We start from the raw sequence: 24,632 nt of genomic DNA, 5'->3' as shown, positions 1-24,632 counted from the left end.
ACATCAAAACAGACCCAAAATTTTTTGTATCAAACAATATGAACTAAGAAGTTTCTTTCCTCCTGGAACCAGCTGTCCTTTTCCCTTAGCAGGCCAAGAACGTTGTGTGTTATAGGTCATATGCCAAGTGCCACTGGACATAACATTTTGGTATGTTCCTGACTGATTTTGGTCACTCACTAATTATCTTTCTCTACTCAAGCCATGTTAAGTGTTTTCTTTATTTGCCTTAAGACAGGCTCAAAATCCCCTAACTTTCCTATTTTTTTACATTCAACCAAGGTGCTAATGTGATTATAGCACTGTCATTTGGGATACATGATATCATTGCACCCTGCAATTGTGTAAAGAGAACTAGGGTAGAATTTGAGAAAGCCACAGAAAAGCAGTTGAACTAAAAAAAAAAAAAAATATGGGGAATCAGAGACTCAAGCAATGCAGTAAGAGTTTCTAACTAATAATAGCACTTAAATCTTTGTTCCTGGTTTCCTCTATGGAGCTCAAAGCTCTTCATAGCCAATTATTAAATGAATCACCCAAATATTCTTGCACATCAACAGGCAGAAGGTACTGTAATAGTCACGTAATGGATTGGAAAAACTGTACTGCAGAAAAGCTAAGTGATTTACCAAATATTACAAAATGAGTCAAAATTGGAACAGAAAATTGTTCTCCATGACACTGATCTGGTCAACAGTTCTGGCTGATTAAGCACCTTTGTCTGTTTTAACCTTCTCATGTGAGGAGAGACTTAGTCATTTCCCTATTGACTGCCGTCTGTTGGTTCTCTTTGTTCCTCCTTATTTGTACTCCACAATAATGAAAATGATGCTTGTAATAGTTGAATAGCATCATATCTGACAGAATGTCTTTACGTTCATGATCTTCTCTAATTAAGCAAGCCCATCTCTGCCTTCTGTGTTCCTTCAACCCTTGACTCGAGCTGACTTGAAGTTATCAAAAGATACCACCCATGGAATGCAGCAGGGAGAGTGAGATTTCGTTTTAGCCACTGTCTCCACCGAAGATACTCAAGATGCGCCTGCCATCTCCTTCCCTACCCAGTTACAGTTTGGCAACAACTATATTCTTCTATCAAAGGCCAGCAGTCCTATCCTAAAGTCGCAAGTCATTCTGGGTCACTGTTCCCTTACTTGCTTCCTCAGGAGATAGTAGGCTGCCATTCTAGCCCCAGAGAGCTTCACCTTCTTTGTATTATCTTAACCCTTTGTAAATAATTTCTCCATTAAGTCTTTTCAGCAGGAGAGTGACCACATGAGTTTAGAGTGGGGAGTTACTAAGGAAGCGACCACATGAGTTTAGAGTGGGGAGTTACTAGGGAAGTGACCACGTGAGTTTAGAGTGGGGAGTTACTAAGGAAGACCCTAGAAGCAGGAGTCCTAATTAGAAAGCTGCTTGGATTGTGAATTCATGCTAGAACATGCATGAAGACAATGGTAGCTCAGGGTAGAGAGAAGATAACTGACTTACAAGATAATTCTGGAGGCTGAATTGCTAGGCCAGGCGACTAACTGGACAGTGAGGAAAGTGAGGGATGAGTCAAGGTGAAGCTAACTTTCAGACTTTTAGAAAAATATACATTCCTTAAAAAATTCTTTAAGACTATGTGGTGTTTAGAGAGAGAGTGTGTGAGGGAGAGCACGCATGAGTGGTGGGGAGGGGGGAGAGGGAGAATCTTAAGCTCCATGGTGGAGCCAGACGTGGGTTTTGATCCTGTGACCCAAGATCATGACACTTAACCAAATGAGCCACCCAGGCGCCCTGTGATACATTTTTAATTAAAGATAATTTGCAAAAATGCTGTGGCTTAGTAAGTGTCTAGCCCTTGTGTTTGACATGAAATCAACAGTCACCTTCAAGAGGGCTTGCCCAGCACACTGCAAGCTGAGCACACACATCTTGGGTGCAGCGTCCCACTAATGCACATGCGCTGCAACCCCCCAGCCTCTCTGTGAGGACGTGCAGCTATGCCAAGCCATGGAGTAGAGCACAGAAGATCACATGCCTCTGGAGCCCAATCTTTTTATGTACACTGAAGTCAATACCTTTTGACAGTCTGGATACTGAAATTATCTCTCAGTCTAAATATATTGGAATGTGGACAAAAGCATAACATCTGAATGATGATAAACCTGGTGTTATTATACCTCAGCGAAGTTAAGTCAGACAGAAAAACAAATATCATATGGTCTCATATTTGGAATCTAAAAAACAAACTCACTGAGATGCCTGGTTGGCTCAGTTGGTGAAGCATCTGCCTTTGGCTCAGGTCATGATCCCGGGGTCCTGGGATGGAGCCCCACTTCAGGCTCCCTGCTCAGCTGGGAGTCTTCTCCCTCTCCCTTTAACCCTCCCCCGACTCGTGCTCTCTCTCTCTCTCTCTCTCAAATAAATATTTTTTTAATTAAAAAAAAACAAAGTCATAGAAACAGAGATTCAATTTACAGGCAGGGAGATGGGTCTTGAGTGAAGGGGGTCAAGAGGTACAAACTTCTAGTTATAAATAAGGTCTGGGGACCAACATGATGACGATAATGAACAATACCATATCCTATATTTAAAAGTTACTAAGTAGTAGATCCTAAAAGTTCTCATCACAAGGAAAAAAAAATATAATTATGTATGGTAGTGGACATTAACAAGTTACTGTGGTGATCACTTCACAATGTATACATATACCAAATCCTTATGCTGTACACCTTAAACTTATATGATGTTATATGTCAATTATGTCTCAATAAAACTGGGGGGAAAAAACTCCTGTTATTGTTACTTTCTTTCTAGGACTCTGCTACTGCTGGGGAAGGTCATTGAGGGGACGTGATCCCTGGTTGACCCACGAGCTGGACCCAGGCAATCAGAGGCTCCTCACCCCCTTCCCTGTCCTTGGAAAGTTCATTCTGCCCATTGTTCCCACAGTGAGAGCCATTTCAAGGACACAGCCTTGAGAGAGTAATGTGTTATTGAGACCATCTGGATGGTATAGGTGACTGAACCTCGTTAAGGCCTCCATATAATAACTTTTTAAGACTTTGGCAGGCAGGTGCAGAGATCTACTCATCTTGCAGATGCCCAGAACAAGCCTCATCGGTAAGTTGAGGCTTATTAACCTGCCACCCACCAACCCGGAGTGGCCTGCCTCTTTCTTTTGTTTTTCCTTACCCTCTGTCTAGGGAGGCCAGTTTCAATTTCACATGGGAAACTCCCAAGGGTGCAAACCAGCAGCTGTCCACTCACACTTCATATTTCCATTAATTTTCGAAAAGCACAAAGTGAAAACAAAGGCTTCTTTAATTTTATCATCAGATTACTTCCACATGGTCGAATTTCCTAGGAAAATGTCTGTAAAACATATACCTATAAATGAGTATAGACCCGGGCAAAGGTGAAATCCCAGAGGTCATAAAAAATACATTATGCTTTCTTCAATATTAATAATCAGATACTATAACCATACTGTAAATGCATTCTAATTCTCTCAAAGATAGAAACTAAACCTTAACAAACATTCATACCCCAGTAAAAAGAGAGGCTCTTATAATGACCTTAATACTTCCATTTATGGGATCAGAAAAATGTATTAGGTCTTTATCAGCAAATCCTTTTCTTCAAATAAAATCACACTAACTCCAAGGAGGCAGTAATTTTTCTGAAGTTACTCTGACACAATGAGACATGGGAAATGGGCATGGAAAAAAAATGAGTAATGCGGGCAACAGTGTATGTACAAGAATATTGATGACTTTACTCATAATGGCTAAAAACCACATGCAGTGATATTCAACAATACAACAACAGAGAACTGGTTCAGTACATCTCCTTGGGCACCAAGGGGACAGTTCTTTTGTTCAGCTTCATGCAGCCAACCCTGATTCCAGCAGCACAGATACATCGCTGGGTCACTGGTACAGTCTACTCTCTCCTCAAGGTGAACGTCTTTCTGGAGTTCTTGGTGTTCTTTCTCATCTGCAGCCCTTGATCATAGCAAAGGTTTCCTAACATTGAATTTTGGAAAAGAAAGATTAGCGTCTCTTTCAGAAGGCATTGAGGTTTTTCTTATGCAAATTATCCTTCACCACTACCACCTAATCCTGCATCCAAAGAGGAAGGGCAGACTTGAAAAGGGACAGGGTCCTTTAAAAGTGGCTCAGATTGAAAGCATGTGTTTACATCTTCTGTTCTCTCTCAAAATACTGCTACAATGATGACTTAAAAAAATATTCACCTGCAAAAATAAGAGGAGGAAAGGCAACAGTCATCGAGTTCAGATGCCAAAAAGTAGACGGCAAAGCTGTAACTGAGAGAGAAATAGCTTGATAACCGCAGGTCAGGAATCTGAAGGACATATGCCTTCCTAACAGAAGCACTGGACACCAGAAGACAATAAAGTAATCCCTCCAAAACCCTGGGAGAAAACGACTTCCAACTGGGAACTCTATATTAAGCTACACTCTTATTAGAATATGAAAGTAAAATGAAGATTTTTCCAGACATGCAAAATTTCAAAGAACGTTTATTTCCAATATAGCTTTACTCAGGAAGCCAGAGCAGGTGCGCACCTACCAGAGTAGGGTCTCCCTCAAATGAGAGAATTTACCAAGACCACAAAACCCAGAAACCTCAGGGTCCATGTTGGACCAGCAACATAATTTGCAGGGCCCAGCGCAAAATGAAAACACAGGTCCCCGTGTTCAAAACTTAGGAAGAATTTCAAGTTTTGGTGGGAGGAGAGCACTAAACCAAATGCAGAGCCTTTCTAAGTGTGATTGCACAGAACACAGACCTTAGGAAACCGGCCTTGGATCCAATCCAGCAGAGGGAAGAGAGAATTCCAAGGATGATGATGAAGAGAAACCCCAGGATAGGAGTTGTGCAAGTCCGGAAAATCACCAGTCCATTCTGGAGCCAGAAAGTGGAATGCACCAAGATGGATATCTTCAAGGAAAAGAATGAAATATAGAGATTACCCAGTGTGTTTTAATGGACAGAGAGGACCTTTCCACTTTGGGGGGACAGTATGTGAAAGAATTAGTGGTGGGGACAGTTAAAGCAAGTACTTGTAGACAGTACTTCCAGACAAATCGAATACTGGTCAGGGTCACTATTTTATGACAGACTTGCTTCAAGGGCCAAAGCACTGTGTTCCAGAAACTATAAAGACATATAAACAAGAAACTGACCTCCAAGCAGTTACAGTCTTGCGATACACACACGTGAATCGAAGTCAGTCTTGGTACTACAGTAGGACTTTTCTAGGAATTCTAGATGGAGAGTGACCCTCTGGCCCAAATGGAACAAGTCCAAAGGCATGACAGAGCACAAACAATTTTGAATAAGCCTGGACAAACTGAACCTTCTTGGCTGATGAAGAGTGCCAGAAAGGGGAAATGTGCTAGATTTCACTCTCTTTGTCCCCCACAAATTTCCATTCAAAGACAGATGCACTAGCAGTATATGCCAGTAAACAGTTTCTATTTGGGATCCTATTAGGACCTATAAAACAAGCACATTTTGTTTTGTGTATATTGATTCCAGTGTATTGACTTTATTTGCTGTAATTAAATTTGTGTAATTATTGCAAGAAAATTCAATTAAAACAGGCTCAGATATTTCTTTTACACTAGTGCTCCATGTTGCTCTGGTTTATTGGGATTCTCCTGGGGCTCAAAGTTAGGAATTCAGGGTCAAAGAGGTATGCTCCCCAATAGCAAGGCAAGAGAGAAAGAGTCAGGCACAGTTGCAGAGCAGAATGAGTTTTCCTTTGAAATGAGCCTTATCACTGTTCTTATGATATGTGCTGATTTTCTGAAAGTTCTAACAGTAAAGAAAATCTTAAGGGAGAAACAAAAAAGTGATCCCAAATCCCACCACTTAGAAGTAAGCACTGTTCACTTTTACCAGTCATCCTACTGGACATCTCCCTATGTATATGAAGACAAAGATAAGAAGGTTAACATTTTCACAGTCATGGTAAAATGGCAATTTACCCTGTGATCTGCTTTGTTCACTCAGTGATACAGTAGTCCCTCCTTAAGTGCAGTTTTGCCTTCCATGGTTTCGGTGACCTGTGCTCAACCAAGATAGGGAAGCAGATGATTCTCCTGACTTACCGTTAGAAGGTTGATAGTAGACGAACACTACGTCACAGTGCCTACGTCACTCACCTTGCTTCATCTCATCTCGTAGGCAATTTTATCATTTCACATCAACACAAGCAGAACGATGGGTACAGTACAATTAAGATATTTTGAGAGACCACATTCACGTAACTTTTATTATATTGGTCTAATTGTTCTATTATTAGTTATTGTTGTTAATCTTTTACTGTGCCTAATTTATAATCAAATTTTTATCATACGCATGTATGTATGGGGGAAAACATAGTATACATAGGGTTCAGTACCATCTGTGGTTTCAGGCACCCACTGGGGGTCTTGGATGTACCTGTGGATAAAGGGGGACTACTGCCTATCATGGGTATTCTATATGTCAAAATACTTATTTCCATATCATCATTTTTAATAGCTACATAGCATACCATCTTATGTATACAATAATTAATTTTAAAAACTTTTATTGCTGAGGGGCGCCTGGGTGATTGCTGAGTGTATTTCCAATCTTTCTTTACTGTAAAAAAAAAAAAAGCTGCAATTACTTGAGCACATATCATCTCATACTTCTGTAATTACCTCCTTAAGGTAAACTCTTACAAGTGAGTTTGTTGGTTTAAAAAGAACAACTTGCCAAACTGTCCTCCAGAGGTTTTTTTTTTTTGGTAAGTCAATTTACACTTCCACTAACAGCCTAAGAACATACAAATGATCAAGAAGCATATCAAAAGATACTCAACATCATTAGCCACCAGGGAAATGCAAATCAAAACCGCAATGAGATATCACCTCACGCTCACTATGTGGCTGTCATCAAAACGACAGACAATAACAAGCATCGCTGAGGCCATGAAGAAGCTGCACCCCTCGTACATTACTGGCGGGGATGTGAATTTGTGCAGCCACTTTGTAAAGCAATCTGGCAGTTCCTCAGAGTCATCTCAGGACCCAGCAATTCCACTCCTAGGTATGTACCCAAAAGAATGGAAATCAGGGACTCAAAACAAATACTTGCATGCCAGTGTTTGTTGCAGCATTATTCACAATAACTCAAAAGGAGAAACAACCCAAGTAATCATCAACAGGTGAGTGGATAAACAAAATGTGGTAGATCCATTCAAAGGAATGTTCTTCAATCATAAAAAAGGAAACATTCTGATACATGCTACAAGCCAGAGGACCCTTGAAAACATTATGACAAGCCAAACACAAAAGGGCAAGTTTTGGAGGATTCCGCTGATATGAAATATCTAGAATGGGCAAATCCATAGAAACAGAAAGGAGATTAGAGAGGTTCAGGAGAGGGAATGGGGATTTACTACAGAATGATTAGTTTCTGTTTGGCAAATCTAGAGAGACAGGAAGTAGATTAGTAGTTGCCCAGGGCTAGAGGAGGGGGTGGGGGGAGTGGGGAAGGAGGGGTGAAGAGTAACTACTACAGGATATGGGGTTTTTAGGGGGGGTATGTGAAAATATTCTAATCATGGTGATGGTTGTACAATTCTGTACTAAATGTACTAAAAAACATCAAAATATATAATATAAATAGGTGAATTGTATGGTATGTGGATTATATCTCAAGAAACCAAGAAAGCTGTTATTTTTGTAATTGTGTATTCTTCTGATGATGATGAGTTGGACCATTTTTTTCATATTCATTGAACATTTGTGTTTATTCTGTTGTAAATGACTTGCTCATCTTTGCTCCGTTTTGTTTGTTTTTGTTTTTAATAATGTAAAGATTCATTTGTAGTCTACATTGACAAGTAATTTTGTAAGTACATTATGTTCTTGAAGTTGGTGCAAAATACTGCAGATGGCATGCCTCAAGCCAAAAGAGAAGGCCAATCGGTTCTGAAGCTCCGGACAGCCTAATGGGTTGAATTAATTTTATTTGTAACAGAGTGAACACAGCATGGAAGGGTGACACAAAGAATACTCCTTGATTTCTCAGTGCCGTAACAGGTGCTTTATGAATATAATCTCATAGGGGCGCCTGAGTGGCTCAGTCAGTTAAGTGTCTGCCTTCAGCTCAAGTCATGATCCCAGGGTCCTGGCTCCCCGCTCCGTGGGAAGCCTGCTTCTCCCTCTCCCTCTGCCTGCCACTCTCCCTGCTTGGGCTAGGTCTCTATCAGGTAAATAAACAAAATCTTAAAAACAAACAAACATAATCTCATACCCATTTACAAAGGGAGGTCAGCTTCCTCAGGGTTACCCAGTCAGCTTTTGCAACTAGAATTTGAACCTAGTTCTCTCTGCCTAAGTGCCCTCTGAAGAGTAGTGATTGCATGTGCATGATCAATAATAGGAAGCTATGACCACGCCCTTTGTGCTTTCTGAACTCCAGACACCTATGGCTGGAGTTGTGCCTGAGCAACCATGCATTATGAAGTTGGAGCTATCTGAATACACATTTTGTTCATTGCTCCCAGGGAGGCCATGTGGAGAAATTTATCAACAGAAACATAAATTCTTGGGACGCCTGGGTGGCTCAGTCGTTAAGCGTCTGCCTTCAGCTCAGGTCATGATCCCGGGGTCCTGGGATTGAGTCCCACATCGGGCTCCTTGCTCAGTGAGGAGCCTGCTTCTCCCTCTCCCTCTACTGCTCCCCCTGCTTGTGCTCTCTCTCTCTCTCTGACAAATAAATAAATAAAAATCTTCAAAAAAAAAAAAACACATAAATTCTTCAAGGTCCCTCAAATGTCCCTGTGAGGAATCATGAGCCTTCTTGAGACATAAGAATTGCACTTGGACATCTCTGCTCAGCCAAAGTCCTCCTTCAGAATGCAGCAGTAAAAGGTCAGAGGTCAGAGAGACCCAGAAATGACAAAGTCACAAGAAATGCCACAGCCTTCGAAAGAGCTCACAGATATCATATTTGGGGAAATTTGTAGATTCCGTAGAATTATGTTACACATCTGTGTAATGATGGATAGTGTCATGCAAGGACGAAATTTTTAAAAGACCTTAGAGTTTATCTACTCAAACCTAAGATTTTCAATTAACTACTTTACTTCGAAAAATCTCAGTGAGGGGAAGATAGAACAATTTCTCCTGACTCCAAACTCCTAGATTTGTCAATGCCCTTCCTCCTCACACTCCGAAAAACCTCCAAAGTCAGTTTTCAATGGCAAAACCTCAGTCTGTGAATTTAATATTTTTCGGCTGTCTACACTGCCCTGGGAATTGTTCAAGTCTAACTCCCTTTAGCCATGAAGACTGGGAGAGACTATAATTCTCAGCGCTGCTCATGTTTTCAAGTCACATGTCCTCAGGTTGCTAAAAATTTCTAGCCTGTGAAACATGAAATGAAATGCCAGGATGCTATTTTTGATTGACAACGAAAGCAAGGGAGCGGATTTATATCCATTGGCAAAATCTTAGGATGACAGTGAGAAATTGCTAGTGATGAGACATAAATGTTACCACATAGCATTGACGAAGATTCAACCTTTCCTATTGATTGAGAGGAGACTGCTTCCCTTTGGCCTCCAGTCTCTAATATTCCAAAACCAGACGTTTAATTGTTTTTAAATTAATCATAAATGTAATGGTATCATAAATGTGATTCAGCAAGGAAGAGTGAAAAGAATCACAAATGGGAAGGAAACGCACACTTTTTTTTCCAGTCATTTTCCAGGTATGTTTTCCTTCCCTTGGAATTCAATTGTTTTAACATAATTTAATTTTAAAAAATACTTCTATGATTCGGAATGCTCAGAAATTTTATACGAATTAATGTTTCAAGTAGAGAAGATATTTCAAAGGATAAAACCTAGTTCAAAAACTATTAATGTGTTTTTTGATCCTCATGTATGTTCTAGGACAACAGAATGGATTGCTCTAAAAGATTAAAAAAAAATACTTCATGTATTTTGATATTGGCCAATCCAGTGTCACAGTAGCAGACAATTTAAGACAAGGACACTTAAAAAATAAGGAAGGTACACAAAATGTCAAAGTCTGTGCCACATTTATTTACACAGCAATACAGAATTCTGCTCCACTCTTTGATTAATGAAAGTAATGGTCAGACTTAAAAAAAAATACTTAACATATAATATCTAATGTATTTATATTTAGTATATAATATGTATTTATATATTATTGAATAATAGATATTTACATTTAATGCATATTAAATAAGTATTTGAGAATATAATATAATTGGAAACCTTTGGAAAGTTCAAAATATATTTCTGTATATATACAGATGGACATTATATGCTGAATTAAATATATATTATATATACATATATCTCAATATAAAATTTATATATGCCTATATCAAGCAAAAAGCTGATACCTTCTTTGTTTCCAGTTAATTCACTGGTCATTTGTTTTCGCAATCCCGTAGATACAAATACAAATAAGACTGCACTTAGAAAGCAAAGAATCAACCTGCAGTGTCATCTTTTAATTTTAACTCCTCTTTTATTGCCCCTCATTTTGTAAGGGATTAGACTCCTTCTGGACTTCAGTGTTTTTATGTTAGTTTTTTTCCAAGTTTATTTTGTTTTACTCTTTAAGTTCATGCCATTGTTTGCTGACATAGTGAAATGTGATTTACAGCACAATAACCAGCCAACTGGAGAATGTATTAACTGGAAACTGGGAATGCCAGCAGTAAAGAATGTCAGGATCCACTAAAAATAGAAGGTTTCATGCTTGCAGTTTAGTCACCTTTGTTCGGTATAAAAATCTCTTACTTCAGCTCATCATGAGTTTGTTTTCTGGGGATTTTTTTGTTTTTGTTCTTAAAACATCATGGAGGGAACAATTTGATGTGAAAGTTATTTTTTAAGAACTTTTTTTTAGCCCATCAAATTTCAGTATACATGGTTAATAACCACTTCAAATTGCTATGCCAGGAGAAACTTTTACCTAATCGACTGCCAAGGCTCATAAAGCACCTCTGCGTCATTGGCAATTCATTGGTCTATTGATGTCATAACTCACACTGGTATTTTCTGGCTCTCATTTTTCACTCATACTGACGTTTACTTGCTTTTTTTTTTTTTACATTTACAAAATTAAGGGTTATGCCTCAGCTATACAGTTTTTAATAGATTCTATACACGTTCTCCTAAGTGGATTTTCTCTTTCCCTACAACACACATGCACACATATGCATGCATGCATGCACATATACACACTTTAATACATTTTCTTTTTTTTTTAAGATTTTATTTGTTTGACAGAGAGAGAGAGAGACAGCGAGAGAGGGAACACAAGCAGGGGGAGTGGGAGAGGGAGAAGCAGGCTTCCCGCCGAGCAGGGAGCCCGATGCGGGGTTCGATCCCAGGACTCCTGGACCATGACCCGAGCCGAAGGCAGACGCTTAACGCCTGAGCCATTCAGGCACCCCCATATACACACTTTAAATGGTTGAATATATTCCTCTGAATGGAATTTTTTCATTAAACTGAAATATTTCGGGGTACCTGGGTGGCTCAGTGGGTTAAGCGTCTGCCTTTGGCTCAGGTCATGATCTCTGGGTCCTGGGATTGAGCCATACAGAGGGTTTCCTGCTCAGTAGGGAGTCTGCTTCTCCCTCTCTCTCCCTCTGCCCTTCCCCATGGCTCATTCTCTCTCTCTCTCTCTCTCAAATAAATAAATAAATAAAATCTTAAAATAAATAAACTAAAACATTTTGTTTCATTTTCATATTGATCTACAGGTTCTTTTAAAGCTACTCTTTAAAAGTCCCTCTTCATGTGACATAATAGTGATCAAACCACTTTATCTCAGAATGCCCAAATTTGTACAAGATCACAGCTAATGAGTTACTGCCCAGCATGATGTCGTGAGGATCCGTTGCCAGAACCAAATCACATGTCGGTTCTTCCCACAGTAGCACACATCTTCTCTGTTGGTATAGAGTGTTCTGCAGTGGTCAGCACTGTGCAAAGGGAAACAGCTCAGATCAGGGCATCTCTGTCACTTTCCCCTAGATGACTGTGAGGTGTGAAGAAAGTATGCTCACATCTGCCAATTCCACCAAACGTCAACGCTCTCATGCTGCACACCAGTTAGTTTTACATTCTCTCGAGAAAGGAGCGAGTGTGAAAAGCTGTCTTCTGGCAGGGACATAACCGTACCCTACTACCTCAGAGGAAGGGAGCATTCATCTTCACTAGCGGGATGGAGAAAAGTCTGAGGCACAATGGGAAATCATTCCTGTATGGAGAAAAGTTTTCTTGAATGTGTCAAGACATTGATAGCTTGGTAAACATAGCGACCCATGTCCAGCTGGGACAAACTCCTCATTCCTCTCAATACCGATTCCTGAGTCATTTAAAGACCCAAGCAAAGCATGGGAACTTGGTCAATGGGGGCTGTGCAATCCCAGGCTGGCCAGGTTAAATGCCACAAAGAAATTAGTAATTGTACAAAAATCGGTCCACTTCATATACCTATAGTGGTGCCACGTGGCTTACAGTTCTGATTGAAAAATGTACATTTGGGTCATTTTCCAGAAAGTGGCTAAAATGTTACATAACAATTGCTATTAGTCCAATCTTTTTTTTTAACCATATAGCTTACAATGATAAGCTGTTGAAGTTATTGCCTGCATCTACTTCACAGATCTTGAAGTAACTCAACATAGCCATCTGAATGACTAAACAGCCATCAAGGAACTGCTTGCAAAAACATTTTCTCTGTCAGAGATCATCTCACTAACTAACCTCCTCAGAAGAACCCAGTTTTTCAGCCAGGTCTGCTACAACTTCTGTCATATTTTTTTAGTCATATGAACTTTTTAAAAAAAATTTTTCTAGTTGTTGCTTTATTAAGGGTCATATTCTTGAAAATTTCAAAAGAAATGTTTTGCTGTCAAGTCAGCACTCAACATTCATACAGGTGATGTTGTGATTTATAGGAAGAAATATATATTTAGACTGTCCCATTTCTGGCACGGATCTCCTAAAACTCTCAGAATTTCCTAAAGGGTTTTTTTTTTAAGATTTTATTTATTTGTCAGAGAGAGAAAGAGAGCGAGCACACAAGCAGGGGGAGAGGCAGGCAGAGGGAATTGATACCAGGACCCTGGGATCATGACCTGAGCCGAAGGCAGAGGCTTAACCGACTGAGCCACCCAGGCCGCCCCTAAAGGGGTTTTCTTTAAAAAATATTTTTATTAAGTAATCTCTACACCCAACATGGGGTTCGAACTTACAACCCTGAAATCAAGAGTCTCAGGCTCTACTGAGCCAACCAAGTGCCCCAACTGTGCCCATTGTTATGTCAATGAGGTGACTTTTGGTAAGCACCTGAGGACAAGGGCTGGATATCAACTGGGAACCAATCCAGTGAATTCAGGGCTGGAATTTGCAATCCCACCTCTCTGACCTCTGGGGAGGGGAGGAGCCTGAAGAATGACTTATTGCCAATGGACATGATGTAATCAATCATGCCTATGTAATGAGCCTCCATAAAACCCCAAAAGGACAAGGCTGGGAGACCTTCTAGGTTGGTGGACACATGGAGGTTCAGGGAGAATGGTGGACCTGGAGAAACCATGGATGCTCTATGCCCTTACCCCATACCTTGCTCTATGCATCCCCTCCACCTGGCTGTTCCTGAGTTATATACTTTTATAATAAACTAGTAATCTAGTAAGTAAAATGTTTCTCTGAGTTCTGTGAGCCACTGCAGCAGAATCAAACCCAAGGAGGGAGTCACTGGAGCTTCCAAGCTGTAGCTATTCGGATAGGACCACAGGTGATAAACTGGACTTTCGGTTGGCATCTGAAGTGGGGAAGGGGGAAGAGTCTTGTAGGACTGAGCCCTCCACCTGTGGAATCTGACACAACCTCGAGGTAGACAGTGTCAGAGTTGAATGAAACTACAGGACACCCAGCTGGTGTGGGAGATTTGCTTGGTGGTTTGGGAAAACCCACATATACATACACCTTGGAATTGGGTACAGAGTTGGAGATGTGCCCTGAGGGGGGAAGAACCTGAGACCTAAAAGCTGTAAGCCTTTCTGTGTAAGGATGTGAATAGTGAGGATGGATATAAGGGAGAAAAGAAAACATCAGTGGGCATAGAAACAATCTGCGAGGAAGGGCCAATCTTCCCTGCAATTTGTATTTAAAAATAAAAACAAAAAGAAAATCTTGAAAGTCCAAGACATACACAATATAAGCCCACTGGGTCCACACTTGGATGTCATGAAATGTCAAGTTGCTATCAAGCTCTCTTGATGTTCACTCTCAATTACAATTGAGTAATTGGACCTGAGAAGCAATTCACAGATGACTGCTTCAGCTCCCCAGTGAAACCAGCAGCCATTTCACATGGGCCTGCTGGTGCGTTAGATCTGGCAGAATTTTAGGATCCGAGTTGCCAGTCTTTTCCCAGGCTGTGGACCTTTGCTCTGGGCTGCTGTATTTCGGCCGTCTGGGGAGTCCTGGAATGCTGATTCTCAGATGAGAACACCCTCTCCCAATCTCTGCCAACCTCTCTCTCACTCATCTAGAGATCTCTATGGTCCTGGGGCCTGCGTGTGTGCCCTCACTGCCCAGCTAGTGCAGCTTCCCAAAACATGTGCTTTCTCCATTAACAGCAGGTTTCACCACTTGGAGAAGCTCATCTGCTTTCTCTGTGCTTTTTAGAAATGATGAAATGGCCATTTTAGGTGAAATAAGATGATGGACTCCATGATCTTAATTTCTCTCTCTCCTCTCACAGCTTAGATGTAGTCCAGAGCTTGTTCCCCGGCCAGCTTTGATCCTCCTGCTCATTGTAGGTGTTCAGTCTGGGACATGCAACCTATCCACAGCTCATTTAAAGAGCTTAGGTGATTTACATACGCCAGAACATATCAGTGCTTCCTTTACCACTCCAAATCTAATTTCGCTCCTAACTGCAGGATGCTAACTCTTGCCACCTGCGATCTCGGCAGAAAAATCTGACATCAAAAACCCTCCCCACACATTCAGGAACACTGTCATATATAAAGACAGGAGAGCCGTTCTCTCACATCCCTTCAGGAGGGAAGACAGAAGATTTATGGACTTTCAGAGGCATTTTCCCTGACTCCTTGCGACTGTCTGGACAGAAATAGGGAAGATTTATTTTCTGACTGGCCCTCCTATGTGCAAGCTCAGTCATCTGCAACCCAGCTAATTAGAAAGGTCAGTGGGTACCTTTTGAACAAAGCAGAGAAACAGACCTGAGCCAAACTGCAAATGTACATGTTACTGATGACGATGCCACAGTGAAGCAGTGGAAGGACTAAGAATAATGCTCACGCCTGCTGGAGAACCTTTGTGAGACATTTTTTTAAGGCAAAGCAGTGAATGCTACTTCTTGGAAGGGTCACTGTCAGCAGGCTTTGTGTAAAATTAATAACAGAGCGTGCTTGGTACCATGCTTCATTGTTCCTGTGGAAGGGGATGGCTGCATTTTGAATAAAGGACAATTATAAGAATAAGAAAGAAAAGATGAAGTGTGAAATATTCCCAGCTCAATAAGAGTCTACAGCTGAGCATACAGAAGCTACAAAATGCCACCTGACTTTCCTCTAGTGCAATAAAGGGCATCATATTTCTTGAGCATCTGGTATGTTCCAGACATTGGACTAAGGTGTTCTGTATTATTGAAGTAATATACTATTGTCCTCTTTTTATAGAAAGCAGAGATTCAGAGAAGTTAAATAATGTTCAAGGTCATACAACCAGCAAGGGGAAAAGCTGGGGCCAATGTGCGTCTGCATCCAAAGCTTATGTTCTATGTACCAATTACCACTGCAAAGCAGATGGGCAAAAATGTCTTCGATATCAGATCACTATGTACATCACTGCTACTTCAATTCTACTTTGCTATCAAAATTAAGTAAGTATGAATTAATATTACATTAGATTATAATAAAAGCACTAGTACAGTGCATAGCCCATGTTTATTAAATAATGGAACACAGAAATAATATATGAAACTTAAATGTATAGTATATAAATACACAGACACAATCTATTTGTCCTTCTATATTATACAAACAGATGTTATCTAAAGAGTTGCATGACATTTTATTCTGTTAGATTACATTCCAATGTAAGTATTACAAGCACACTCAGAACCTCAACACATTTATTTATCTGAGAGAACTTGATGAAAAAAACGCAACTTCTCCAGAACGTATCAGGATTTAAGAACAATTGGAAATTATGCTACCTGTGTAGGTTGGAATATTTTATGAAGCCCTTTGCTACTGATGTGACTATTATTTTATCTATAATAGGAAGCTCTACTGAAAATAACCCAGCCATCTGAGCTGCAAGTTCAAAGTTCTACCTTCATTCCCAAGTGATGGGTTTGACAGGTCTTCAAGGATAAGCATCTGTCTTGGCTGTGAATAAGAACTTCTAAGAACCTATGTTTGTGAATATGCAGATTCTTAGACCTTACCCCATAGAACTTTTGTTCTAATAGGTCTCAGGTAGGGCCCAGGGATTGGATTTCAGCATATATCAGTTTCTGATACAGGTGGTCTAATGCCTATGGGTTGAAGATTACTAGACTGGAGGATCCTTCCCTCTAGATTGGAACGAGTGCCTCAAAGTCTTGCTTAGACTTACAGTAGGGCTGCCATAAGGTTTTCCAACTGAGATTTTTCCCCGCTTTTCAAATTGCTGAGTATTTCTTAAGCTGAACGAAGTCAATATGTGATAAATCCCAAGGACACACCTAGCAGGAGACTGGCCTTTACAAGCAGGACTGTTGGAAGTTCTGTTCAGATAAGAAGTTGCTTCCTTTTCTTTGCTTTCCTTCCTACTCTAGGCTGTTCTAGAAATAGAGCTGTGAACTAGAAGAATTTGGCCTTTATATCTTACTTCCTATGCCTTCACCACTTCTAACTTCAACATCCAAACCACATGTTGGAAACTAAAGCTTCTTAGCTACTTAGGATCATCAACTGAGGCATCCCACTGAAGCAGTCTGGTCCTCCTTACCATGTTCTGGATTTCTATTTCCTCCACCAACACATATTTCATCCATTGCCCAACTGCTCAGGATCCTAGCATCAGAACAGTGACAAGACTTTCATATGACACACTAAAATGAACTAACAGACTAATATTTTATTTGGGAGCCAAACTAGAGTGAAGAGAGGCAGATTTCATCATGGGTCTCACACATGGCAAAATAAAGGTAATAAATAAAGTTAGAATTATGGTGTCAGGTGATGTGGAAATGCAAAGACATTCCTTCCTCCACTTTCCTGCTGGAGACAATAAATACCTACTTAATTCATCAGCAATGCACTGCCTTTGTGGACAATTCAACGAGGTCACGGAAAGACGCGGCCAACTAACAGGACTTGGAATTCAATATGACAAAACGTGGACTGTAAATATATTTTAATTTCTTAAAGGGAAATTCAGGATAATTTCTTAGAATACAAAATATAATCAAAATCAAAAATAAGGATGTATACAAAAAACTGCTTACTTAAACATGAGGTTCCATGGCAATATACAAAACCACAGTTCCAAACTGAAGCCAACTACCGTAGCATTAGGACAGACACAATTAGCCAAGCAAAATTCTCAAGAGAGAGCAAAGAAGAAAACCAATTCCCCCATAAAGCTCTAAAAAGGAAGCTGAGTTACTATATTTTAGACCATCTTTGATGACCTCACAGTATCCAGCATAATTAACACTTAAATATATCATGAAATAATAGCAGTTTTGGATGAGATAAAGGGTAGGCGGGAAAGATCTCATAATTTGTTGTTTTTTTTTTTTTTGCATCATTAGAATCTTTCAAACTTTACCTCTTTGGATCCAGACATATCTTGGCTTCTTAGTAATAAATCATTTAGCCGTAACTTTCAAATGTCATGATTATAACTAACACTTAAGCCTTAATAAATACTAATGGGTTACTTTTTTTAGGTTGCATGTTTTTTAACAGGGGCTTTTTATGGACAAGACCTTATAAATTCCAACGAATAACTCCTAGAGATAGAAACTTCAGGTACTATAATAAAATAGGAGGAAAGATTTCAGGGAGGGAAGTAAGAGGTCTTGTAACCTCTAAAATAATTCTACATTTTCACCTATTGCCCCTAATATATGGGAAAACAAAAACAAAAATTTTGCTTTATTATAGGACTCACCACGTGGCACAATTTCAGGTGGAGAGCATAAAATAAGGTGGAGAACAAAAATATGGTTCATATTGAAAAAAATATCCATCAAGAGATAAAACATAATTCCAGCTCAAATGGGCAGAATTCTTAATGTCAGAAATACCTTTCAGACAATTCATTTTGCTTTGCCTTGGAAGTCTCTCCTTTGGGTTGAGCTGTAGATTCCTGAGGAGACCTTGGATGGCTTTGGAGAGAGGGAGAAGAGGGAGAAGAAACACAGGGAGTCCCCCTGCAGAACCTCACTTCCAGAAGAAGTGAGCTCCTGGGAAGTGGGTATGTCAGGCTTGTATATCTTCTAGATGTGAGCACAGAGTGGGGGCTCAAGATGGACACAATGAGAGTAATAATGGTCCTAGCTGCCACTAACTCTTTCCTCACAGCAAACCACTGCACTTGCTTCTGCGCGTGTCATGCCTAATTAGCTCTGCACTTCTCTCAGCCTTTGCTTTCACACGTGTGCAACTGTCATAATAATGCACATCTATAAGGCCATGGTGAAGTTGAAATGAGACTGCCAGTAACAACATGTGACAAATGCACAAGCACCCCACAATTCTTAAGTAGTTGTTATCCAAAGTTGGATGTTTTTCTCTTCTCTGGGTATCTTTCAGTAAATGAACTGGCCCTACCCAAATATAGAGAAGGCTTTTTTAAAAAAAAATATTTTATTTATTTATTTGACAGAGAGAGAGAGAGAGAGCACAAGCAAAGGGATCAGGAGAGGGAGAAGCAGGCTCCCCACTGAGCAGGGAGCCCGATGTGGGGCTCGATCCCAGGATCCTGGGGTCATGACCTGAGCCGAAGACAGACACCCAACTGACTGAGCCACCCAGGTGCCCCATAGAGAAGCCTTTAGAATCACAAACAACCCAAATTCTAATGCTCTTTAAGGGAGGCCTATTTACAACCTGATTGAGCTTCTGATAAATATAATTGGCAGAATTATTAAACATGTTTTAGAGACTTGTAAGAAATTTTTCTGCAGTTGAGTAGGAGGATAGCTGGAGAGCCAGTGTCCCAGCTGTTTATCTGCAGAAGGACAGATCCTGAGGGATTAATTCCCCAACTGTTCCCGGTGTTCCAAATGATATTGACCTTGTGTGTGCTGGTGGCAGATGTCCTGCCCTCACTTCATGGGTAATACCTCAGTTTAAGGTCCTTTTCTCAGAGAAAAGCAAACCACGGACCCCATTCCACACTAAGTGGGACCCTTCTGTTACACTCTCTCTTAGCATTTGGTATTTTCTTTCTTAGCACCTAGCATAATTGATGAATAACATTGATTTGTGTGATTCTTTGATTAATGTCTGCCTCCTCTGGAGTATAAGCTCATTAGGGTAGAAAATGCAACTGTTGAACTCACCTTTATATCAACCCAGAGCCTAGCCCAGGGTCTGGCATATGGAAGGACACAAATATATATCTGGTGCTTTAATGAAGAGTGAAGACTCGAAGTCAAATACTCTGATACCAAAGCCAGGGTGTCATTTTACTACCAAAGAAATGGCTCTACCTAAGCATTATCTGGGGAGCCCAGAAAATACAGATTTTCAAGGCCCTGTTCTGACCCCGTAGAATTAGACACTCCCAGGGCCAAAAGAATCTGTATTTTCAAAGTGCAGCCTGTTTGTGGACCAGCTGTATGAACCGCTGCACTACACATACATATGCATCAGCTATAACCCCAACGTGCTTATAAATAGAGCATCCAGAAGCCTCGTATTTTCACTTCCTACTGTCTGCTCAACGAGGAAAGGAAAAGCTTCCAACGAAGGGACAAATTGTCCTTGAAGTGGACAAATATCAAAAGCAGCTCCCCTTGTCTTCACACAGAACAGGCACTGCGTACTGCTTTGCATTAACTGTGTATCATATACATTTAAAAAAATGGAACTTTAAAACATATTGCTCAATGGAAGAAGCCAGTCTGAAAATGCTACATATTCTATGATTCCAAGTATATGACATTTTGCCAAAGGAAAAACTACGGAGATAGAAAAGTGATTTGTGGCTGCCAAGGCTGATTGGGCAGGAGCAGTAGTGATGAATAGATGGAGGTCAGGGGATTTTTAGGGTGGTGAGAATGTTCTGTTGGAAACCATAACAGTGGATACATGACATGGTGCATTTGTCAAAACCCAGAGAACTATACAAAACAAAGAGTGAGCCTTAATGGAAACTATGGAATATTGTTAATAATGATGTATCAATATTGGTTCATTAATTGTAACAAAGAAACTACATTAAAGCAAGACGTTAACATAGGAAATAATAAACGAAATGAGAGAGTGGGCATGGAGTGGGTATATGGAACTCTATGTACTATCTGCTCAATTATTCTGTAAATCAAAAACTTTAAACATTTTAAAACTTAAAAACCTAAAAAATGAAAATATACCCCCCAAAAAAATATATATACCAAAAAAAAAAAAATAAAAGTGACTGGGAATGGAGCACACGTAAACTTCATACTTACTGATGCTCACTGTGTGGGGAGCACCAAACTAAGAATTCAAATACTTCATTTAACCTGACAACACTACTCGAAGTAGCTGATATCAATATCGTCACATGCACTTAAGGGTGAAAGGAACCAAGAGTTAAGTGCAGTGAAGCCCTTGCCCAAAGAGACGCAGCCAGCCAGTGCTCCCAGGTTCCAAACTCAGGTCCCAGCCTTGCCCAAAGCCCACATGTATACTAGGCCACTATGGCAACCTGCTTCGATGTATTGCTTTTGCCCGTTCACAAAATGAGTGTGTTATTACAAAGTTTAATCAGTAACTATAAGCCAAAACAATTAGAATATTATAATGCAGAGTCAGATGAAAAGATTTTCACAATCAGGCATAAGCCAGGGATACCCACAGAGTAAAACAAACACTACCCTCCAGGAGCATGGGGTGGTGGAAAGGTACAGGATGGATTCTGCACAAAATCATGTGTCAAATAAACCAATCGTGGGACGTTGATGTATGAACTTAAATGACAATATTTTGCTTTAAAATGAAACTATTTTTAAAAGATTTATTTATTTTAGAAATTGGTTGGGGGCATGGGTTAGGGAAGGGCAGAGGGAGAGAGAGAATCTCAAGCAGGCTCCACACCAAGCACTGAGGCTTATGTAGGGCTCAACCCCACGACCATGAGATCACAACCTGGCCCAAAATCAAGAGTCGGATGTTCAACCAACTGAGCCACCCAGGTACCACCCCTAAACTGTTTTTTAATAACAACACAATGACAGAAAGTCCAGAGAAAAGAGAGAGAGAGACTGAGAACCATCACACAGCTAAAAGAGACTTTACGGGCCGTATCAGCCTAACGTAATGGGTGAGTCTCATACGGATCTTCATTCAAGCACATTAACTATGGAGAAACTAATAAACTCTGAACACAGATGGAACATTATATAACCGTAAGGAGTTAAGTTTTATTTTATAAATGTAGCAATTTTTTAAAATTAGGGTTTTTTTTTTTAATATCAAAACAGAGATAAACCCAATAGAGATTTGCTTCAAAACCATTTGAGGAGGGATGGAGCGTGGGTATAGGTCAAATAAAATTGGCTGTGAACTGATAATTGTATAACTGTTGGAGCAGAGTGATGGCAACATGGGGTTCATTACACTATTCTCTCTCCCTCTGAATACATTTGAAATTTTCCATTATGAAATAAGGGTTGTTTTTTAAGTTTCTTACCCACCACGAGTTCTAGTGCTTATCTAACTGGGTGCATTGTCTTCCTTCAATAAATATAGATATGAGCATTAAATATAAAAATAATAATTGAAATTAAAACATAAGAGTACCCTATTTAAGCATTTTGGCCCTGATTGTTTTAGTAACTTCTGCCCTGCCGTTTCTGTTAATCTTTCTAGGAAACAGCCCACATCAATCTTCACTGCCTTTGTTGTCCCTCAGTCTTCTCATTACTTATTTCTTTCAAGCGCTTATGGCCAGCAAAGGGCATCCCTGGCCGAAGGAACGAGTCCAAGGGGTGCTGTTACCTGTTGATGTTTTTCCCCTCAGGCAGAGGCCAGAACAGACTCAGGGCTGTTTGCCGCTGCTCTGCAGACAGTAGCAGGGCCTCCTTCACCCCCGGGCAATGCCCCCTGCCACAGACACCCATCCTTGGACCTGGGTGATCCAGAGCATCTGAAAAGCATCTGTATCTTCCCCCCTGAGGTTGGATTCGTTCTTTACTTGTAAAACCCAAGCAGGATGAATCCAAGGACTCCGCGTGATTTATAAGAGATGTATAAAGAAAAATGAGGTTCTACCTCCTTCCCAAACAGAGCAGGAACAGCCCTTGGCTAGCCACAGGAAGACGTTAGGGGGTGTCGGGGCTGGTGCCAAACAAGAAGAAAAACAGTGAAAATGCCATTCCCCAGCAATAAAAATATAAGTCAAAGTCATGAAGCACCTTCACAAAATTCAGCTTCAGAGGCTGGAACATTATTTTGTTGTAGAAATTTCCCGTCCAGACATGGACAACCAGAGCACTTTGACTCCACACCATGGGCCTTCTTGGATTAAAAAATTTGGTTTTATGTTACACATAATGCATATTAATAAATATGCAGGCGGGCACCTGAGTGGCTCAGTCAGTTGAGCAACTGACTCTTGGTTTCGGCTCAGGTCGTGATCTCAGGGTCATGGGATCAAGCGCCACATAGGGCTCTGTGCTCAGCGGGGAGTCTGCTGGGACTCTCTCCTCTGCCCTTCTCCCCACTTACAAACATGCTTGCTCTCTCTCTCTCTCAAATAAATAAATAAATTTTAAAAATAAATAAATAAATATGCAGCACATTCTGTCTCCAGAGGTGGCAAGAGGTGTATGTCCTTACCTCTTAGCCTCTTTCCCCTTAAGGAGTCAGTCCCTTACTTGGAGGACAAAAAACTCCACAGACAAGTAAAATGAACATTTCAACTTTAGTTGATTTATTCAGCCAGTTGTTAAGGCATTCTTTTAAAACTTTTGTCATTTACTTCTGCAGTTTTGGCTTCTGGCATTCAAAATATTATAAATACCTGCATTCATAGGCCTTTCTACAAGTTTTTAAAGGTATCTGGGGAATTTCACTAAACCCAGGGATTTAAAATGCTAAAGGTCATGAAGTATGCCACCGCGTACTTAAACAATGACCCTGCAATCGTACAAAAGTGAAAGAAACATCGATTATGCAAATTGACAAGTACATGTTATCTACTATGCTGTTGCAAAATATTGAATTGAATTCCAGGAAGGATAGGTTCTAGTCCCAGCCTGTCCACTCACAAACTATTTGATACTAAGTATATTATCACAGTCTCATGAGTTTCTATAAAATAAGGGACAGAGGGGCGCCTGGGTGGCTCAGTCGTTAAGCGTCTGCCTTCGGCTCAGGTCATGATCCCAGGGTCCTGGGATTGAGCCCCGCATCGGGCTCCCTGCTCAGCGGGAAGTCTGCTTCTCCCTCTCCCACTCCCCCTGCTTGTGTTCCCTCTCTCGCTGTGTCTCTCTCTGTCAAATAAATAAAAAAATCTTAAAATAAAATAAGAGACAGATTAGATGAGTGTTGATAGTCATTCAAAATCTCAGATTGAGTGAAATACTGATTACTCTAGTGAGCCTTTAATTTACAACTGTTCCGTTTTCTCTGGGATGGTAATAATTTGAAACATGATAATAAGCCTCCAAGAGACTGCCTCAAACCAAAGCTCTAAGATGCTGTGATGCCAATATCACATATTGGTAGCTTTATCTGAAAGCTGGCCATTTACACACTCCTTTCCTGAGGGTAGGTCCATCTGGAATAGCAAATTACAGATCAGACATGACTTAATGAATTTAGGATCAGAACATATGACATTGTGTTTTTGAAAACCTCTTCTTTCAAACTAGAATAACTTGTTAGACTTCAGTCATTACAGAAATGTATCAATTTAGATACTCAACATCAATCACGAGAATCACAGTATTCTCTCTTCTGATGAATTCTAGAGAAATGCCTTTGATGCTCACTTTCCATGTAGCCCCATGACTCTACAACTATGACATTACCTCACCTCTATTATAAGTAATTAGATAATGATTTCTGTTACAGTATTTGTTTTCTCTTCCTTCTAGCAGGCATTCATAGTGCCTTGGCCACATCCCTTGGTCCACCGGGTTTCAACACGGCTATACGGCTATGAAGGACAATGCTGTGCAAGTGACCAGTGTAGGGGAGCAGAATGTATCACCCCAAAATATGCCTCTTTGGCATAAGGATTATGTTAGGCTGGCTATTTTTAAGAAACTGAAGAGAAGCTCTGAAAACTGAAAGAAGTTATCCTTTTCTGAGAGATATTTATATTT

General features: G+C 40.3%; 1 long non-coding RNA gene across 1 annotated transcript in view; it reads right to left on the bottom strand.

Moving 5' to 3' along the window:
- Positions 1-3,294: 3,294 nt before the first annotated feature.
- Positions 3,295-24,632, bottom strand: part of LOC113916788 — a 48,002-nt gene continuing 26,664 nt past the window's right edge. Inside the window, exons 2-3 of the long non-coding RNA XR_003518029.2 lie at positions 4,805-4,956; positions 3,295-4,016 (exon numbers count right to left, since the gene is read on the bottom strand). This is a non-coding gene — a long non-coding RNA (uncharacterized LOC113916788). The remainder of the gene's footprint in view (positions 4,017-4,804; positions 4,957-24,632) is intronic.

Source organism: Zalophus californianus, chromosome 1 (assembly GCF_009762305.2).
Source record: "Zalophus californianus isolate mZalCal1 chromosome 1, mZalCal1.pri.v2, whole genome shotgun sequence".
Lineage (NCBI taxonomy): Eukaryota > Metazoa > Chordata > Mammalia > Carnivora > Otariidae > Zalophus > Zalophus californianus.
Note: the sequence above shows the minus strand (reverse complement) of the source record. Positions and strands in the feature narration are given on the sequence as shown.